The 17,833-nt window shown below is 41.2% G+C and overlaps 1 protein-coding gene across 2 annotated transcripts in view; it reads right to left on the minus strand.

The window, feature by feature from the left end:
- The window catches only part of DIPK2B (divergent protein kinase domain 2B), a 162,824-nt gene that overhangs the window by 36,135 nt on the left and 108,856 nt on the right, over positions 1-17,833 (minus strand). The window lies entirely within an intron of this gene.

Below are 17,833 nucleotides of genomic sequence, written 5' to 3' on the forward strand. Positions count from 1 at the left end.
ACTTTGGTCCCTGCTGCCTTGAGATCATTGACAAGTTTCCCTTGTGTACTTTTAGGCTGATCTCTCACCTTCGTCATGATCAAGGATACCCCACAAGGTGGGATTTTGCATGGTGCCCCAGATTTCTAGGCGATTGACAGTCATTTTGTATTTCATCCATTTTCTTACTATTGCAGCAACAGTTATCTCCTTCTCACCCAGCACCTTATGTTTGGTTTTGTGGCCCATTCCAGCTATGATCTTGTTCCTGACAGCCTTATAAAGCTCTTTGGTCTTGCCCATGTTGTAGAGGTTAGAGTCTGACTGATTAATTGAGTCTGTGGACACGAGTCTTTTATAATTGTGACTATCCAATATGTGCTGCTGGAGAATAATAGCGCAATAAGGTCTTATCAAGGATAAAATGATTACTATGATCAAATTGTACTCACCAATTTGAGCCAAAAGACAAGCTTATAAAGATATCCACTGCTGCAGATCCACTTTTCCACTCGTGACCAACCAGAGATAAAAATAATGGGTAAATGTGGATTTAATCTGTGCTGCTGAATAATTCAGGATCCAGACCATGTAGCCATTAAATTGTGGATTTATTCTCAACGTGTTTCAAAGTACAAGACTTTTTCATCAGGAGCACCACATCAATCCTGGCTGTATTGCACATGGGTGGAGTCACCTTTTGTCTTACCCCGTAAATGCTGCAAAATGCTCAGGAGCTGAGCTGCAGTATTGGAGAACCAACACCACTACACACTGCAAGGAGCTGCTGAGTTCTGGCTTCGTACACTGAGTCTTTGGTGGCTGTGGGACCTGCTAAGAGCCAATCAGGGGAGGTGATGATGTGATACTAATGACTAGTGATGAGCGAGTATACTCGTTGCTCTGGTTTTCCCAAGCATGCTTGGATGTTCTCCGAGTATTTTGGTGTGCTCGGAGATTTAGTTTTCGTCATTTCAGCTGCATGATTTGTGGCTGCTGGACAGGCTGATTACATGTGAGGAATACCTGTTAGAGCACGCCAAAAGACTCAGAGGACACCCGAGCATGCTCGGGAAAACCCGAGCAACGAGTATACTCGCTCATCACTAGTCATTAGTATCACATCATCACCTCCCCTGATTGGCTCTTAGCAGGTCCCACAGCCACCATAGACTCCGTATACGAAGCCAGAACTCAGCAGCTCCTTGCAGTGTGTAGTGCACTACCTCATTACCAATTCTGAGGCCACATTCACACGTTCAGTATTTGGTCAGTATTTTACATCAGTATTTGTAAGCGAAAACCAGGAGTGGGTGATAAATGCAGAAGTGGTGACGTGTTTCTTTTATACTTTTCCTCTGATTGTTCCACTCCTGGTTATTTCTTACAAATACTGATCATGTGCACATGGCCTACAGCTAGGTCATCAATATTATAATCCTGGAAAAGCCTTTTAAAATTGCTTAGTGCACATGGCCACATTATGGAAGGAATGTTTTATTAAGTGCCAATAATGGGAACGGATCATGTCTTTTCATGATAAACATGAGATTAGAAAAGTCTTTTTTAGATTTTTTGCAAAGTTTGATATTGCAGTGAATAGAGAAAAACTCAATACTAGTGTTGAGCATTCCGATACCGCAAGTATCGTGTATCGGCCGATACTTGCTGTATCGGAATTCCGATACCGACTTCCGATATTTTTTCAATATCGGAATTCGGCATCGGAATCGGAAGTTCAAAGTTGATTGACGGCCTGACGTCATCATGATGCGCGGTGTGTGCGCATCATGATGCGCCGTCATTTCGGGCCTTCCGGGGGTCTCTGCCGGCCTGCCGGGGGGCTGTGTGGACTGCCCGGGGTCGGTACCGGCCTGCCGGGGGGCTGTGCCGGCCTGCCGGTGGTCTGTGCACCCTGTGGGGGTCTGTACCGGCCTGCCGGGGGGCTGTGCCGGCCTGCCGGTGGTCTGTGCACCCTGTGGGGGTCGGTACCGGCCTGCCGGGGGGGCTGTGCTGATGTCCGGGGGTCTGTGCAAGCATCGTCCGATGGGACTACAAGTCCCATCTGGCGATGCCTGCTACCATGACAGTGATTGACACATTAGCCAATGATGGGACAGTAGTAGTCCCATCATCCGGCTAATGTGTTAAATGTTAAAAAAAATAAAAAAAAAAATACTACATACATACTACATACATACTACATGCTACATACATACTACATATATACTACATGCATGCTACATACATACTACATGCTACATACATACTACATATATACTACATGCATGCTACATACATACTACATGCTACATACATACTACATATATACTACATGCATGCTACATACATACTACATGCTACATACATACTACATATATACTACATACATACTACATACATGCTACATACATGCTACATACATACTGCATGCTACATACATACTACATACATACTACATACATACTACATACATACTACATGCATGCTACATACATACTACATACATACATACTACATGCATGCTACATACATACTACATGCATGCTACATGCATGCTACATACATACTACATGCTACATACATACCACATACATACTACATACATACTACATACATACTACATGCTACATACATACTACATATATACTACATGCATGCTACATACATACTACATGCATGCTACATGCATGCTACATACATACTACATGCTACATACATACCACATACTTACTACATACATACTACATACATACTACATGCTACATACATACTACATATATACTACATGCATGCTACATACATACTACATGCTACATACATACCACATACATACTACATACATGCTACATGCTACATACATACTACATACATACTACATACATACTACATGCATGCTACATACATACTACATACATACTACATACATACTACATGCATGCTACATACATACTACATGCATGCTACATGCATGCTACATACATACTACATGCTACATACATACCAGATACATACTACATACATACTACATACATACTACATGCTACATACATACTACATATATACTACATGCATGCTACATACATACTACATGCTACATACATACCACATACATACTACATACATGCTACATGCTACATACATACTACATACATACTACATACATACTACATGCATGCTACATACATACTACATACATACTACATACATACTACATGCATGCTACATACATACTACATGCATGCTACATACATACTACATGCATGCTACATGCATGCTACATACATACTACATGCTACATACATACCACATACATACTACATACATACTACATACATGCTACATGCTACATACATACTACATATATACTACATGCATGCTACATACATACTACATATATACTACATGCATGCTACATACATACTGCATGCTACATGCATGCTACATACATACTACATACATACTACATGCTACATACATACCACATATATACTACATACATACAATACATTCATACAATACATACATAGACATACAGTACATATAACATAGAGTAACATACTTACCAATACTTGTCACATTGTTCCCCGAAGCCATTGTCTTTTCCGGAATAAATATTAACATAACAAACCACAAAAATACTCACCCACGATCCGAAGCAGTCCACGAGTGTGTCCCACGACGATCTTGGGTAGAGAACTGCAGCATCAGATGATGCTGCCGTTCTCTACGGGCTGCAGGAATCCAATGACGGAAGGTAGGTATCCTTCCGCACTGTATTCCTCCGCCACTTAAAAAAAAAAAAAGTCCCTAGTCTCACTTTATGCCATTGCTGTGTGGGAATTTCCCACGCAGCAATGGCATAAAGTGAGACTAGGGACTTTTTTTTTTTAAGTGGCGGAGGAATACAGTGCGGAAGGATACCTACCTTCCGTCATTGGATTCCTGCAGCCCGTAGAGAACGGCAGCATCATCTGATGCTGCAGTTCTCTACCCAAGATCGTCGTGGGACACACTCGTGGACTGCTTCGGATCGTGGGTGAGTATTTTTGTGGTTTGTTATGTTAATATTTATTCCGGAAAAGACAATGGCTTCGGGGAACAATGTGACAAGTATTGGTAAGTATGTTACTCTATGTTATATGTACTGTATGTCTATGTATGTATTGTATGAATGTATTGTATGTATGTAGTATATATGTGGTATGTATGTAGCATGTAGTATGTATGTAGTATGTATGTAGCATGCATGTAGCATGCAGTATGTATGTAGCATGCATGTAGTATATATGTAGTATGTATGTAGCATGTAGCATGTATGTAGTATGTATGTGGTATGTATGTAGCATGTAGTATGTATGTAGCATGCATGTAGTATATATGTAGTATGTATGTAGCATGTAGTATGTATGTAGTATGTATGTAGTATGTATGTGGTATGTATGTAGCATGTAGTATGTAGCATGCATGTAGCATGCATGTAGTATGTATGTAGCATGCATGTAGTATGTATGTAGTATGTATGTAGTATGTATGTAGTATGTATGTAGTATGTATGTAGCATGCATGTAGTATGTATGTAGTATGTATGTAGTATGTATGTGGTATGTATGTAGTATGTATGTAGCATGCATGTAGCATGTATGTAGCATGCATGTAGCATGCATGTAGTATGTATGTAGTATGTATGTAGTATGTATGTAGTATGTATGTAGCATGCAGTATGTATGTAGCATGCATGTAGCATGCATGTAGTATGTATGTAGTATGTATGTATGTATGTAGCATGCAGTATGTATGTAGTATGTATGTAGCATGCAGTATGTATGTAGCATGTATGTAGCATGTATGTAGTATGTATGTAGTATATATGTAGTATGTATGTAGCATGTAGTATGTATGTAGCATGTAGTATGTATGTAGCATGCATGTAGTATATATGTAGTATGTAGCATGTAGTATGTATGTAGCATGTAGTATGTATGTAGCATGTAGTATGTATGTAGCATGTAGTATGTATGTAGCATGCATGTAGTATGTATGTAGTATTTTTTTTTTTTTTTAACATTTAACACATTAGCCGGATGATGGGACTACTACTGTCCCATCATTGGCTAATGTGTCAATCACTGTCATGGTAGCAGGCATCGCCCGATGGGACTTGTAGTCCCATCGGACGATGCCTGCACAGACCCCCGAAGCCTGCACAGACCACCGGCAGGCCGGCACAGCCCCCCGGCAGGCCGGCACAGCCCCCCGGAGCCTGCACAGACCACCAGCAGGCCGGCACAGCCCGCCGGCAGGCCGGCACAGCCCACCGGAGCCTGCACAGACCACCGGCAGGCCGGCACAGCCCCCCGGCAGGCCGGCACAGACCACCGGAGCCTGCACAGACCCCCTGGCAGGCCGGCACAGCCCCCCGAAAGGCCCGTACAGACCCCAGAGAGGCTGTACAAGGCAAAAACAGGGTTTTTCTTATTCCGATACCGGAAGTCCCATAGACTTGAATGGGACTTCCGGTATCGGAATCGGCGATACCGATACTTTTTTTAAAGATCGGCCGATCCATTCCGATCCGATACTTTGAAGTATCGGACGGTATCGCTCAACTCTACTCAATACACAACCATAGGACATTAGTAGTGCTGTTCATTCAGCCCCTGCAGTATTACCGCACCAGAAACGCGTCAGCTTAATAACATAATTTTATCCTTGTCTTTTTTGAATATCCTGTTTAAATATGAAGGAATAAAGATTTAAAATGTTTTATTCATGGACATGCTTATCCAGTTTCTCACATTTTTTCTACTCTCTTTACTGGATTAATGAACATGTGGGAGCAGCTCTTTAGCCACACGGTGAGTCTTTTCTACCTTTTTTTTGTACGTTTTGACTTATACATTTACAAGTATATACTGTATATAAACAAGTACCATATAATAATAAAATATTACTAATAGAACGGGCACTTTCATTTGGTTGGTTTTACTTTAAAATAACATGACGTTTTATATTAGTTTAGAAATTCTCACCTTTAAAACAATAGTGTAATACTCATGATGAACACATCAGACTACATGAAGGAAGCAAACAGACAACTTATGGACACACGCTACTACAGAAAATTGGAGATGGATCCTACACAGGACTATTACAAGGAACTAAACAAGTTGGTATCTGGTCTGCCTGACAGATCCATAAGAGGCAATGACCTGATACTCTGCAGAGAGTCCAAGAATAGAGAAATTCTACATGCTTCCCAAAATCCACAAATCTGAAAATCCAGGGAGGCCGATTATTTCATGTGTGGGCACGCTTACTGAGCAGGTATCTGAATGGGTAGAGGGTATTCTTAAACCCCTGGTAAAGGATACACCCAGCTACATTCAGGACACAACTGACCTGTTGAATAAACTAGCAGCAATAGGTCCTCTACCAGAAGGAACCATCCTGGGCCACCATGGATGTGAAATCTTTGTACTCTAATATCCCACGCCAGGATGGATTAAATGCCTGCAAAGTCTTCATGGAAAACATCAGGAATGGTGCGAATTCTGTGGTGAAACTCAAAAAATTTATCCTCACCAACAATTACTTTGAATTTGACAATAAGATCTATTTAGAGGAGACTGGCACAGCTATGGGAAGTAAAATGGCTCCACAGTATGCAAATCTCTTCATGGCCAAGCTTGAAAGCGACTTTTTGTCCTTATGTCCCATCAGGCCTCTGGCCTACTACCGCTTCATTGATGATATTTTAATCATCTGAATGGAGTCTGAGCAACAGTTAAAGACGTTCCACGAACAGTTTAGTCAATTTCATTCCACCATCAACTTAATTATAGAAGGATAGGGAAAATGAAGGGAGGTCAGCTCACCAGTCTCGGTTGCGATCCATAATCCTCCTGCGCACGGAGTCACCTTGATCAGGGGTGTTGACTGAAGCAAAATAAAGAATGGAATCTCCAGCGCTGGACTTCAGTTAAAAATACATCATTTATTGTAAATTCTTAAAATAGAACAGAAAAAAGTATGGATAAGGACATACAGGCAGATGGGGTCTCTGGTGGTCTCCAACCAACGCGTTTCGACCTAGAGGGTCTTACCATGAGTAAGACCCTCTAGGTCGAAACGCGTTGGTTGGAGACCACCAGAGACCCCATCTGCCTGTATGTCCTTATCCATACTTTTTTCTGTTCTATTTTAAGAATTTACAATAAATGATGTATTTTTAACTGAAGTCCAGCGCTGGAGATTCCATTCTTTATTTTACCATCAACTTAACACTCAACTATTCCAGCACTGAAATTAACTTTTTAGACACCGTCATTAAGCTAAAGAACAATGAAATAGAGACATCCCTGTATCAGAAGCCAATTGACCATCCAACATACCTTAAATGAGACAGTTTCCATCCAAAACACATAAACTCTATTGTCTACAGTCAAGCCATCAGATACAATCGCATATGTTCCAACCCCATGGATAAAGACAAACACCTTGGTCGCCTCAGAAAGACCTTTTTGAATCAGGGCCAAATTACAAGAGCCACCAGAATATCAAGGAATCACCTGCTACATTACAAAGCTAAAGAAGAAAATAACTGGGTGCCTCTAGTGGTCACCTACAATCCAAATCTGGAGGTGCTAAGGGGAGCTGCACGGAAATTACAACCTTTACTGCAAAAAGATGCCCGATTACAATCCATATTTCCAGACCCCCATTGCTGTGTTTTAGGCAGCCCCCAAATTTAAGAAGCATAATTGTCAGAAGCTCTCTGCCCTCTCCAACAGCTGCAGGAACCTTTCCTTGCAACCAGAAAAAATGTAAAACCTGTCCATTTATAATGACCACGGACAAGATAAAGATCCCCAACTCGCATCAGGACTACAAGATCCCAGGTACTTTCAGCTGCATCACATCTAATGTGGTGTACTTAATTATTTGTACTAAATGTCCAACTGGGGGTCTGTATGTGGGGGGAGACAGGGCAAAAACTGAGAACAAGGATGAATTCTCATCGTCACACAATAAGAGAAAAAAGAATGGATCTACCTGTGGCAAAACATTTTTGTATCCCTGGCCATAGCATGATGGGCATTAAATTACTTGTACTAAAAGGTAACTTCAAGTCTCAGAGAGACAGAAGAATCTCGGAGTACAAATTTATGAAAACTTTCGACACATTCAGTGCAGGAATGAATGTGTCGCATGGATTTATGTCTTTTTACATCAATTAAGAAATTTGCTCTTCAGACCTTCTGAGGTCATCACAACACAGAACCAGACCCCATCAGAGGGCAATAAAACTTTAACGGTCCTTATCTGTGAACTGCTCCAATATTTATGTTTCTCCCTCTCCCATAATGACAATTCTGCTTCACATCACTTGTCTTATCTATTACATTATTTCTGTGCTGTTTTGTGTATAAATATGTGATTCCTCAGATGTTGTATTAGTCTAGCCTGATGAAGAGACCTGAGTAGTTTTGAAAGCTTGCAATGTGTTACCATCTTTTCAGTTAGCAATTAAAAGGTATCAACCACTGAGGACTCTCAATTCAAAATATTCTTCTATCTACTGGCTAACACGGTACAAAGATATATATCTTTCCTGCACCTTTAAAACAGTGATCCTCTAAGTAGCATTTACTCAGCACTCTGTAAGAGCATTTAGGCAGACAGGAATAGTTCCTCTCTGACTGATAGCGACACATTTTTCACTGTTAGGCGTGAACATCTTCAATCCCAAAGTATACATTAACAAACTGACTTAGAAATGTGTGAAAATTCACAGTATTGCACCTTTTTCAATAAAATTTCCTATTTTTAAACCTTGGTAGAATTTATCTGTGTCATGAGCAAGGCTGATTAGGTCATCATTATCATGTAGAACTTAAGATAACCCTCATTTCCATAAATTTAATTTGAGAAATGAATGTTTGCCTGTTTTGCATTCGTAGAAAATTTTGTCCACTAAGCAATACTGGGCATTTTTGATTAATTGGGCCAGGCCATGTAACTGTAGTTACAGTAATTAGGAAGAGATGTTAAATCCCTTAAGGGCCTAGCAATTTTTCATTTTTGCACTTTAATTTTTCCTTCCACTTCATTCAAGAGCTTTTTCATTTTCTTGGAAGGGCTTGTGTTTTGTGGGACTAGCAGTGCTTTTGAATGACACCATTCATTTTATTTTACAGTTTACTGAAAAATGGAAAAAAAAAGTGAAGTGAAATTGTGAAAAATACACAATTTCACAACTGTTTTTTGGGTTTTGTTTTTTTCAGCGTTCATTCTTCAGTAAAAATGATCTGGAAATATGATTGTCCGGATCAGGACAATTACAATGGTACAAAACGTGCATTTTTTATTTATTTTTTTATTTAAGCAGTGAAACAAAATTCAGAAGTTTTGAAAAAAAAATTAGACTGAATCGCCATTTTTTAAAATCTGTAACATTTTAATTTTTCGGTCGATGGAGCTGTGTGAGGGCTTGTTTTTTGCGTGATGACCTGATGATTTTAATTATATTATTTTTGGCTAGCTATGATGCTTTGATTGCTTCTTAATGTTTTTTTTTGTTGAGTTACAGTAGCCACAACCAGAAATTCTGGCATTTCTATTTTCTTTCTCCTTACGGGCTTTACAGATCGCATTAATTAACCCCTTAATGACCGGAGGTCTTTTATTGTTTTTGTGTTTTTGTTTTTTGCTCCCCTTCTTCCCAGAGCCAAAACTTTTTTTTATTTTTCCATCAATATGGCCATGTGAGGGCTTATTTTTTTGTGGGACGAGTTGTACTTTTTAACAACACCATTGGTTTTAACATATCATGTACTGGGAAATGAGAAAAATATCCAAGTGTGGTGAAATTGCAAAAAAAGTGCAATTCCACACTTTTTTTTTACCATGTTCACTAAATGAACCTGTAGCATCTCCATTTTTTGTGATTTTGGGATGGGGAGGACGTATTTTTGTGCACCGAGTTGCCGTTTTTATTGATACTATTTTGATGTACAGCGTGGGCCATTTATATGGATACACCTAAATAAAATAGGAATGGTTGCTGATATCAATTTCCTGCTTGGGGCACATTAGTATATGGGAGTGGGAAACTTTTCAAGATGGGTGGTGACCATGGTGGCCATTTTGAAGTCGGCCATTTTGGATCCAACTTTATTTTTTTCAATGAGAAGAGGTCATGTGGCACATCAAACTTATTGAGAATTTCACATGAAAAACAATGGTGTGCTTGGTTTTAACGTAATGGTATTCTTTCATGAGTTATTTACAAGTTTATGACCACTTATAAAATGTGTTCAAAGTGCTGCCCATTGTGTCTGATTGCCAATGCAACCCTCTTCCCCCACTCTTGACACACTGATAGCAACACCACAAAAGAAATGCTAGTCTAAGGGAGTCAGATTCCTTGTAGGAATGCTCAGACTTGACACCGATAATATGGTGGTGCACCATCTCCCATACACTAATGTGCCACAAACAGGAAGTTGATATCACCAACCATTTCCATTTTATTTATGTGTATCCATATAAATGGCCCACCCTGTAGATACAATCTTTTGAGCGCCATTATTGCATTTTAATGTAATGTAGCAGTGACCAAAAAAAGTAATTCTTGCTTTTTGCCATTTTTTCTCTTTATGCCTTTTACCGATAGGGTTAATTCTTTTTTATATTTATTGGGTGATTCTGAACTCGTCGATATAAAATATGTGTACGTTTGATTTTTTATTGTTTTATTTTGGATGGGGTGAAATTTTAACTTTTATATTTTTTATTTTTTAATATTTTTAAAAACTTTTTTTTACTTTTTGCATGCTTCAATAGTCTCCATGGGTGACTAGAAGATGCAGTTGTCTGATAGCCTGTGCTACACACAGGTGATGATCAAATTGCCTGTGTGTAGCAGAAATGCTTACTTGATATGAGCACCGCTCACTGGGCGGTGCTCATAGCACTCTGGCTATGACAACTATAGAGGTCTGCTGGAGACCTCTGGTTTTCAGGCCAACCCATCGGTGACCCACAATCATGTGATGGGGTCACCAAGGGGCAGGATTTCCGGTGCGCTTCCGCTAAGCGTGAGTTAAATGATGCTGTCTGAGATTGACAGCGGCAATTAACAGGTTAACAGCTGTGGGTGAATCATGATTCCATCTGCAGCTGTTAGAGGCACATGTCAGCTATTCAAAACAGCTGAAATGTGCCTGGAAAGATGTGGGTTCAGCACTGGAGCCAACATCAAAGGGAGGGATTCTGATGTGGGAAAGGAGTTAATTGTAGATTTTGATAGATAACACTTTTCTGAACATGTTGATAACAAATATGTTTCTTTATTGTTAATTGAGGAAAATGGGGTGTGGGTGCTGTTTCAAAATTGTAGATGGACCTGTGATAGCCTGATCGCTTGTGCTAAGTACAGCAATACCACAGTTATTAATATTACTGTATATTGTATATAGTATTATTGGTGTCATGGTATTAGCTCCTCTGTTGCCCAGCCACAGGTCGGATATCACAGAACTGATCACATCACAGGCATGGGGTCATTCAGCTGGCCTCAGGCTACCACAGCAACTGCAACTAATGTCTGACCTGGATTGTTGTGGTTAAACACAACTGTCAGCAACTGACAGTGGCAGGGTTGGACTTTGATTAAGAAGCAGTCCTGGCAGACAAACCCTACCAACCCACATACAATATGGCCACCCCCCACATATTCCGCAAAACAGCTGCAAAACACGCACGCTTCAACAAATTTGGCTTCATATGCTTCATGTCCTTCAGACCTCCTGTATATACTGCATATAATCCACACCATTGACACAAAAGAGAAAATAAAGGTGAAGCAATAAAACATCGCACTGGAGAGTTAAAAAAATAGATAAACAGGCTATTTCAGTCAAAGTAATGTGCAAACTACAACTATACAGGCAGAAAAATAGCCAATAATAGAGCCATAAAGTGATCACAGTGATATTGGTGGTCTGCAGAGTATTATCATGCTGAAGACTATACATGAGAATTCTATAATGCTGTAGATAAGCCCCCGATCCGACCTGAAAGATAAGAAAAATAAGTTTTATTATACTCACCCAGGGTCGGTCCGGTCCGATGGTTGTCACGGGTCCTGGTTCAGCGCCTCCCATCTTCTTGCGATGCCGCCCTCCTGCTTGCTTCACAGGCTCTCGAGACAGCATCGCTCTCCTGCGCAGGCATAATTATGTGTCCTGTTGAGGACAGAGTAAATTCCTGCAGTGCGCAGGCACTTTACCTCTCTGATCTTTCTCAGCACCTGCACACTGCAGTACTTTGCTCTGCCCTCAACAGGGCAGATAAGTACACCTGCGCAGGAATGCGATGACGAGGGGCCATGAAGCAAGCAGGAAGGCGGCGATCATAAGAAGATGGTAGGTGCTGGACCTGCAACACCCATTGGACCGGACCGCTGCGCAGGTGAGTATAATAAAAGTTATTTTTTGTTATGTTTCAGGTCGGATCGGGGGCTTATCTGCAACATTATAGAATGCTGTAGATAAGCCCTGAAAGGCAGTAGCTGTATCTTATATCAGCCAAAACTGCTGACAGGTTCCCTTTAAATCATAATGACAACCCAAAACATCCAAATGACCCTGATCAAAAGTTTATATACCTTAGTGATTTTGGCATGATAACGTGCACAGAAGTTGACACAAATGGGTTAAATGGCTACTAAAGGTAAAATCCTCACCTGTGACCTGTGACAAATGCCAGAAAAATTGTTTGGGATGCAAAGAAAAATTTACAAATAAGATCAGCTGAAAAACAGGACTCTCTGAAAACTAGCAGTGTGGCTGTTTCAAGATGCACAATAAGGAGGCACTTGAAGAAAAATATTCTGCATGGTCGAGTCGTTAGAAGAAAGTCAGTACTGAAGAAATGCCAGCAATTAGCACAGGGGTGTGAACTCTCCTGCAGGCACAGCTAAACTGGATTCCCTTGTCTAACTCAAGCACCAGGTCCCAGCAAGGCTCTGAGATATGGAATTATACAATAAAAACTATTTTATAGAAAAAATCATTATTTTTGCATTCCTTTAGTCTTAGAGCTATAACTTTTTTATTTTTCCACTGATGGAACTGTGTGACAGCTTGTTTTTTGTGGAACAAAATGTTGTTTTTTGTGGTACCATGTTTATTTATATCTGTCTTTTCTATCGCGTTTTATTCCACTTTTTGTTCTGCAGTATGATTATAAGGCTCGGTGCACACGTAGCAGAAAATTTCTGCTGAAAAACCTGACTCCCTTCCCAGAAACCGCGCGTTTTTTCTGAGTGTTTTCCGCGCGTTTTTGGCACGTTTTTTGCGCAGAAAACGCTCGGTTTTTATGCGTTTTTTTCTGCGCATTTTCAAAACGCATAGAACTAGCCAGAAACACGGAAAAATCCGCAAAATTAATGAGCATGCTGCGTTTTTTACCGCGATGCGCTTTTTTCGCGGTAAAAAACGCATCAATTTGCACAAAAAGTGCAAAATGCATAGAAATGAATGGGAAGCTTATTTTTAGCGGTTCTCTCAGTGCTGAAATCTCATCTCTCAAGAGCTGGGTCCCGAGATCCCATCTGCGCAAGTGCCGGCAGCCATTTTTTACCGGAACCACCGCACACACAGGGGAACCGTGGAAATGCAGGGGCTCTGGCCTGTCGCACAATGTCAGCAGAGCCCCGGCCAGTGCCGGACACACACGCAGCACTGCTGGGCACCGGAGACACCCGTGGCATTGGCCAGCAACCGCTGGACACCAAGACACCCCCTGATCACGGCCTATGGTAAGGCATGTACGCTTTTGGGGAAATTTTGGGGAAAAAGTGCATCTTACAAAGCGAAAATTACGTTTTTTTTTATGGTGTTCACTAATGGGGTTAACTAGTAGGACAGTTTTATAGGTTGGGTCATTGCGGACGTGGTGATAACAAATATGTGCATTTTTATTCAAATATTTAAAGATCCAATATCTTTTGATGTTTTTTCTTATTTTTAATTTTTAAAAAATATTTTTACAATTATTACTTAAATTTTTTTTTTTTACTTTTTTCTTATTTTTTTCACTTTGTCCCACTATGGGACAATCATTTTTTGCATGCCGATTGCTTCTACAGCATGGAGACGCAGCAGCCTCCCCATGCTGCAGAAACTGTCAGCTCTGCACTGACAGACAAACTTGCCCATAATGCACTGGGCATTATCAGCAAGTTTGCTAGGTCTGGTGACCCGGATGTGCACTAAATTTAAATAAATGATAAAGTCCAATCGCAACCCAGGGTCCACCGTGAAGAGATGTATAACTGCTGCTAGTAAGTAATGATGGAATGCACAGTGAGCGATAACTAGTACACACAGAGTTAACGCCACTCAGTGTGCACAGGGAGCTGAATGCCAAACTCTGTTACTGCACAGAGCGGAACTGAAGAAAATAAGCAAGATACTAAACCCTGTTAAATGTCACAGAGAAAGTAGCAAATATGACGCTAGATGTAAAACCCTATCGCTCTCCCAGGGAAGTCTAGGCTAAAGGTTGGTCTTGCTCTGTAACTCAGCTATGCCAATTGCACACAAGACGGAAACAGATGCTAAGCCAAGCGGGGTTTCCCATCATACACTACCTGCCTAGACAAACAGCCTCTGATAAAGAGCGGCACACACATGTACAAACAGAGTGGTAGAGTATCCACACTCCGACCACAATACATATGACACTAGCACCTCTGAGAGCATTTTATACACTATGCGCATATTCAGTCGGATAGGACCTTGCCCGTGGACCAATGCAGAGCTGCCACATCACCAGAGCAGCTGACGTCCAACCACCAATAGGAAGACAGCCCATCATGGACATGCTCAGTAAGGTGATTTTTGGAGTGCCCCGTCACACATAAAGATGCACCAGTGACCCCGACATCGATACAACCTTGTCAGGATCGCTGGTGCATCGCTACATGATTGCTGGTGAGCTGCCAAACAGGCAGCTTCACCAGCGATCAGCACCAGCGAGGACGCTGGCCTCTAAGGTAAATATCGGGTTACTAAGCGGCGCGCGTCACTTAGTAACCCGATATTTACCTTAGAGACCAGCTCCCAGCGCCTGCTTAGAGCGCTGGGAGCCTCGCTGATCGTTGGCTATACACAGCTGATAACACCGGCTCCACCATCCAAAATAGGACATGTCACAGCTGATCCTCTCCCTTCACAATGACCTTTGTATAGGGTGATTACAAGAGATAAGGTCTGGATCTCACCATTGTGATTATGTACAAGTGTTGTTTCCTTAAACAAAAGAAAGTAATGCTGGAGTCACACATAGCGACTCACCAGCGATCCTGACAACGATATCAATGTGTCAGGATCGCTGGTGAATCGCTATGTGATCACTGGTGAGCTGTCAAACAGACAGCTTCACCAACGATCAGCACAGCAACGCCCAGCTCCCGGCGTCGCTGTGCACGTTAGTAACCAGCGCGCTGATGCAGGAAGCTGGTAACTAACATACACATCGGGTATCCAAGGGACGTGCGTCCCTAGATACCTGATGTGTACGTTAGTTACCAGCTCCCTGCATCAGCGCGCTGGTAACGTACACATCGGGTATCTAAGGGACGCACTTCCCTTGGATACCCGATGTGTACATTAGTTACCAGCAGATCGCTGGTCTCCCGCCTGTCACAGGCAGCGATGCATGCTGGCCAGCGGGAGACCAGCGACCAAAAAAAAGTCCTGGCCTTTCCTGCAGCGATCAGCGATGCCGGCAGGGGGGCCGGTCACTGATCACTGTCACACACAGCGATCTCACTGGTGAGATCGCTGTTGTGTCACAAAAATTGTGACTCAGCAGCGATCTTGCTAGCGAGATCGCTATGTGTGACGGGGCCTTAAGAGTCTAAAAGGCCCAAGTGGGCATGGTAAAAAAAATGCAGGAATTCTATTTTATTACAAATTGTGACATTGAAAACAAAAAATGGCAAACATTTTTAAGAAATATATTTATTTATTTTTATTAATTTATATAGCGCCATTAATTCCACTGTCCCCGATGGGGCCCCCAATCTAAATTCCCTATCGATATGTCTTTGGAATGTGGGAGGAAACCGGAGTACCCAGAGGAAACCCACGCAAACACGGGGAGAACATTCAAACTCCTTGCAGCTGTTGTCCAAGTAGCATAAAAAATTATCAATAGATCGTTTCCGGACGATAACTTCCTTTTCATAAAGTGCAAATATTCTGGCCATTATTTTGCAGTTTCCGTTCAAATTATTCTGCAATAAATGGTTTTCCTTCAAATTGATCTAACAACAGAAAGTTAGAGTCTAAAATAATTTTAGTACCAATTGTAATATGAAAAAAGTTAATCAGATAAAAGAACTTTACCTCAGTCCTCTAGAGAGGTGAGTATTTTTATATTTTTGGCACTAAGCTACAATTTGGTGTAGCTTTGCTGTTGAACATTTCCATATGGGTCCTTGCTGAATTGCTGTGGAAACTGTCTGCAATTTTGCTATGTTTGGATGTATCCCAAGGCTAAACATTTTTTACTTATTGCCTGAACACCCTGAACTCTATCCCTACTAAATGGTTCTTCCACCATCTTAGATAACACTTTAGGGAAAGCTTGAGATATACAGTGACATGTAAAAGTTTGACACCCCTGGTAAAAATTACTGTTATTGTGCACAGCTAAACAGGTTGAAGATAAATGTTTTAGGTAAAAAAAATATTTTTATCTTTTACATTTTAAAAATTACATAAGGAAAATGGGCCAATGCAAATGTTTGGGCACTCTACTTAATTAGTACCTAGTAGCATCCCCTTTTGCAAGTATCATGGCTTATAAATGCTTTTTGTAGCCAGCCAAGAGTCTTTCAATTCTCGTTTCAGGGAGTTTCATCCATTCTTCCTTGTTAAATCCTTCCTGTTCTGTGAGATTCCTGGGTCGTCATGCATGCGCACTGCTATTTTGAGGTCTAGCCACAGGTTTTCATTGATGTTCAGATCAGGGGACTGTGAGGGCCATTGTAAAACCTTCAGATTGCGCCTTTTGAGTTAGTCTATTGTGGATTTTGATGTGTTTAGGATCATTATCCATTTGTAGGAGCCATCTGCTTTTCAACTTCAGCTTTTTTACAGATGGTGTTATGTTTGCATCAAGAATTTGTTGAAATTTCATTCAATCAATTCTTCCCTCTGCCTGTGAAATGTTGCCCTTGCCATTGGCTACACCAAAATCCAAAGCATGATTTATCCACCCCCATGTTTAATCGTTGGCGACATGTTCTTTTCCTGAAATTCTGAGCCCTTTTTTTCTCCACACATACTCTTGATCATTGTGGCCAAAGAGCTCTATTTTAACCTCATTGGTTCACAGGACATGTGTCCAAGATGCATCTGGCTAGCATATATTTTTATGCATACGTCTAACGCTCAATTTTTTGATGAGGACGCAGGACAGGTTTTCTGATGACTGTTGTGAGTTCATTTTCCCCTTCACTACTGAGGCCCGAGGAACTCCCTCTTCTGGTGAAGAAAGGTAGTGAGCCTGATTGTCAAACACCTGGGGCTGATGATGATGACTGGCTGAGTGGAGTTAATGACTGGATATAAGGCTGCCGACGTCCTTCTGGCCTGTGGGTGATTTCTCTGTGGACTTCTAGGAAACCAGTCTGATTCCTGCTCATCTAAAGCTAAGATTTCTGCTTTGCCTTTTTGCATTAGTGTTTTGTTTTCCTTGCTTTTCTGGATTCTGCCATTCCCTGCTGGGGTGAGCTGAATCTCCTTTTGCCTGTTGCTCTGTCTTCAGAATA

This window comes from Dendrobates tinctorius, unplaced genomic scaffold (genome assembly GCF_039654945.1).
Source record: "Dendrobates tinctorius isolate UK_male_01 unplaced genomic scaffold, ASM3965494v1 ptg000391l, whole genome shotgun sequence".
Classification (NCBI taxonomy): Eukaryota; Metazoa; Chordata; class Amphibia; order Anura; family Dendrobatidae; genus Dendrobates; species Dendrobates tinctorius.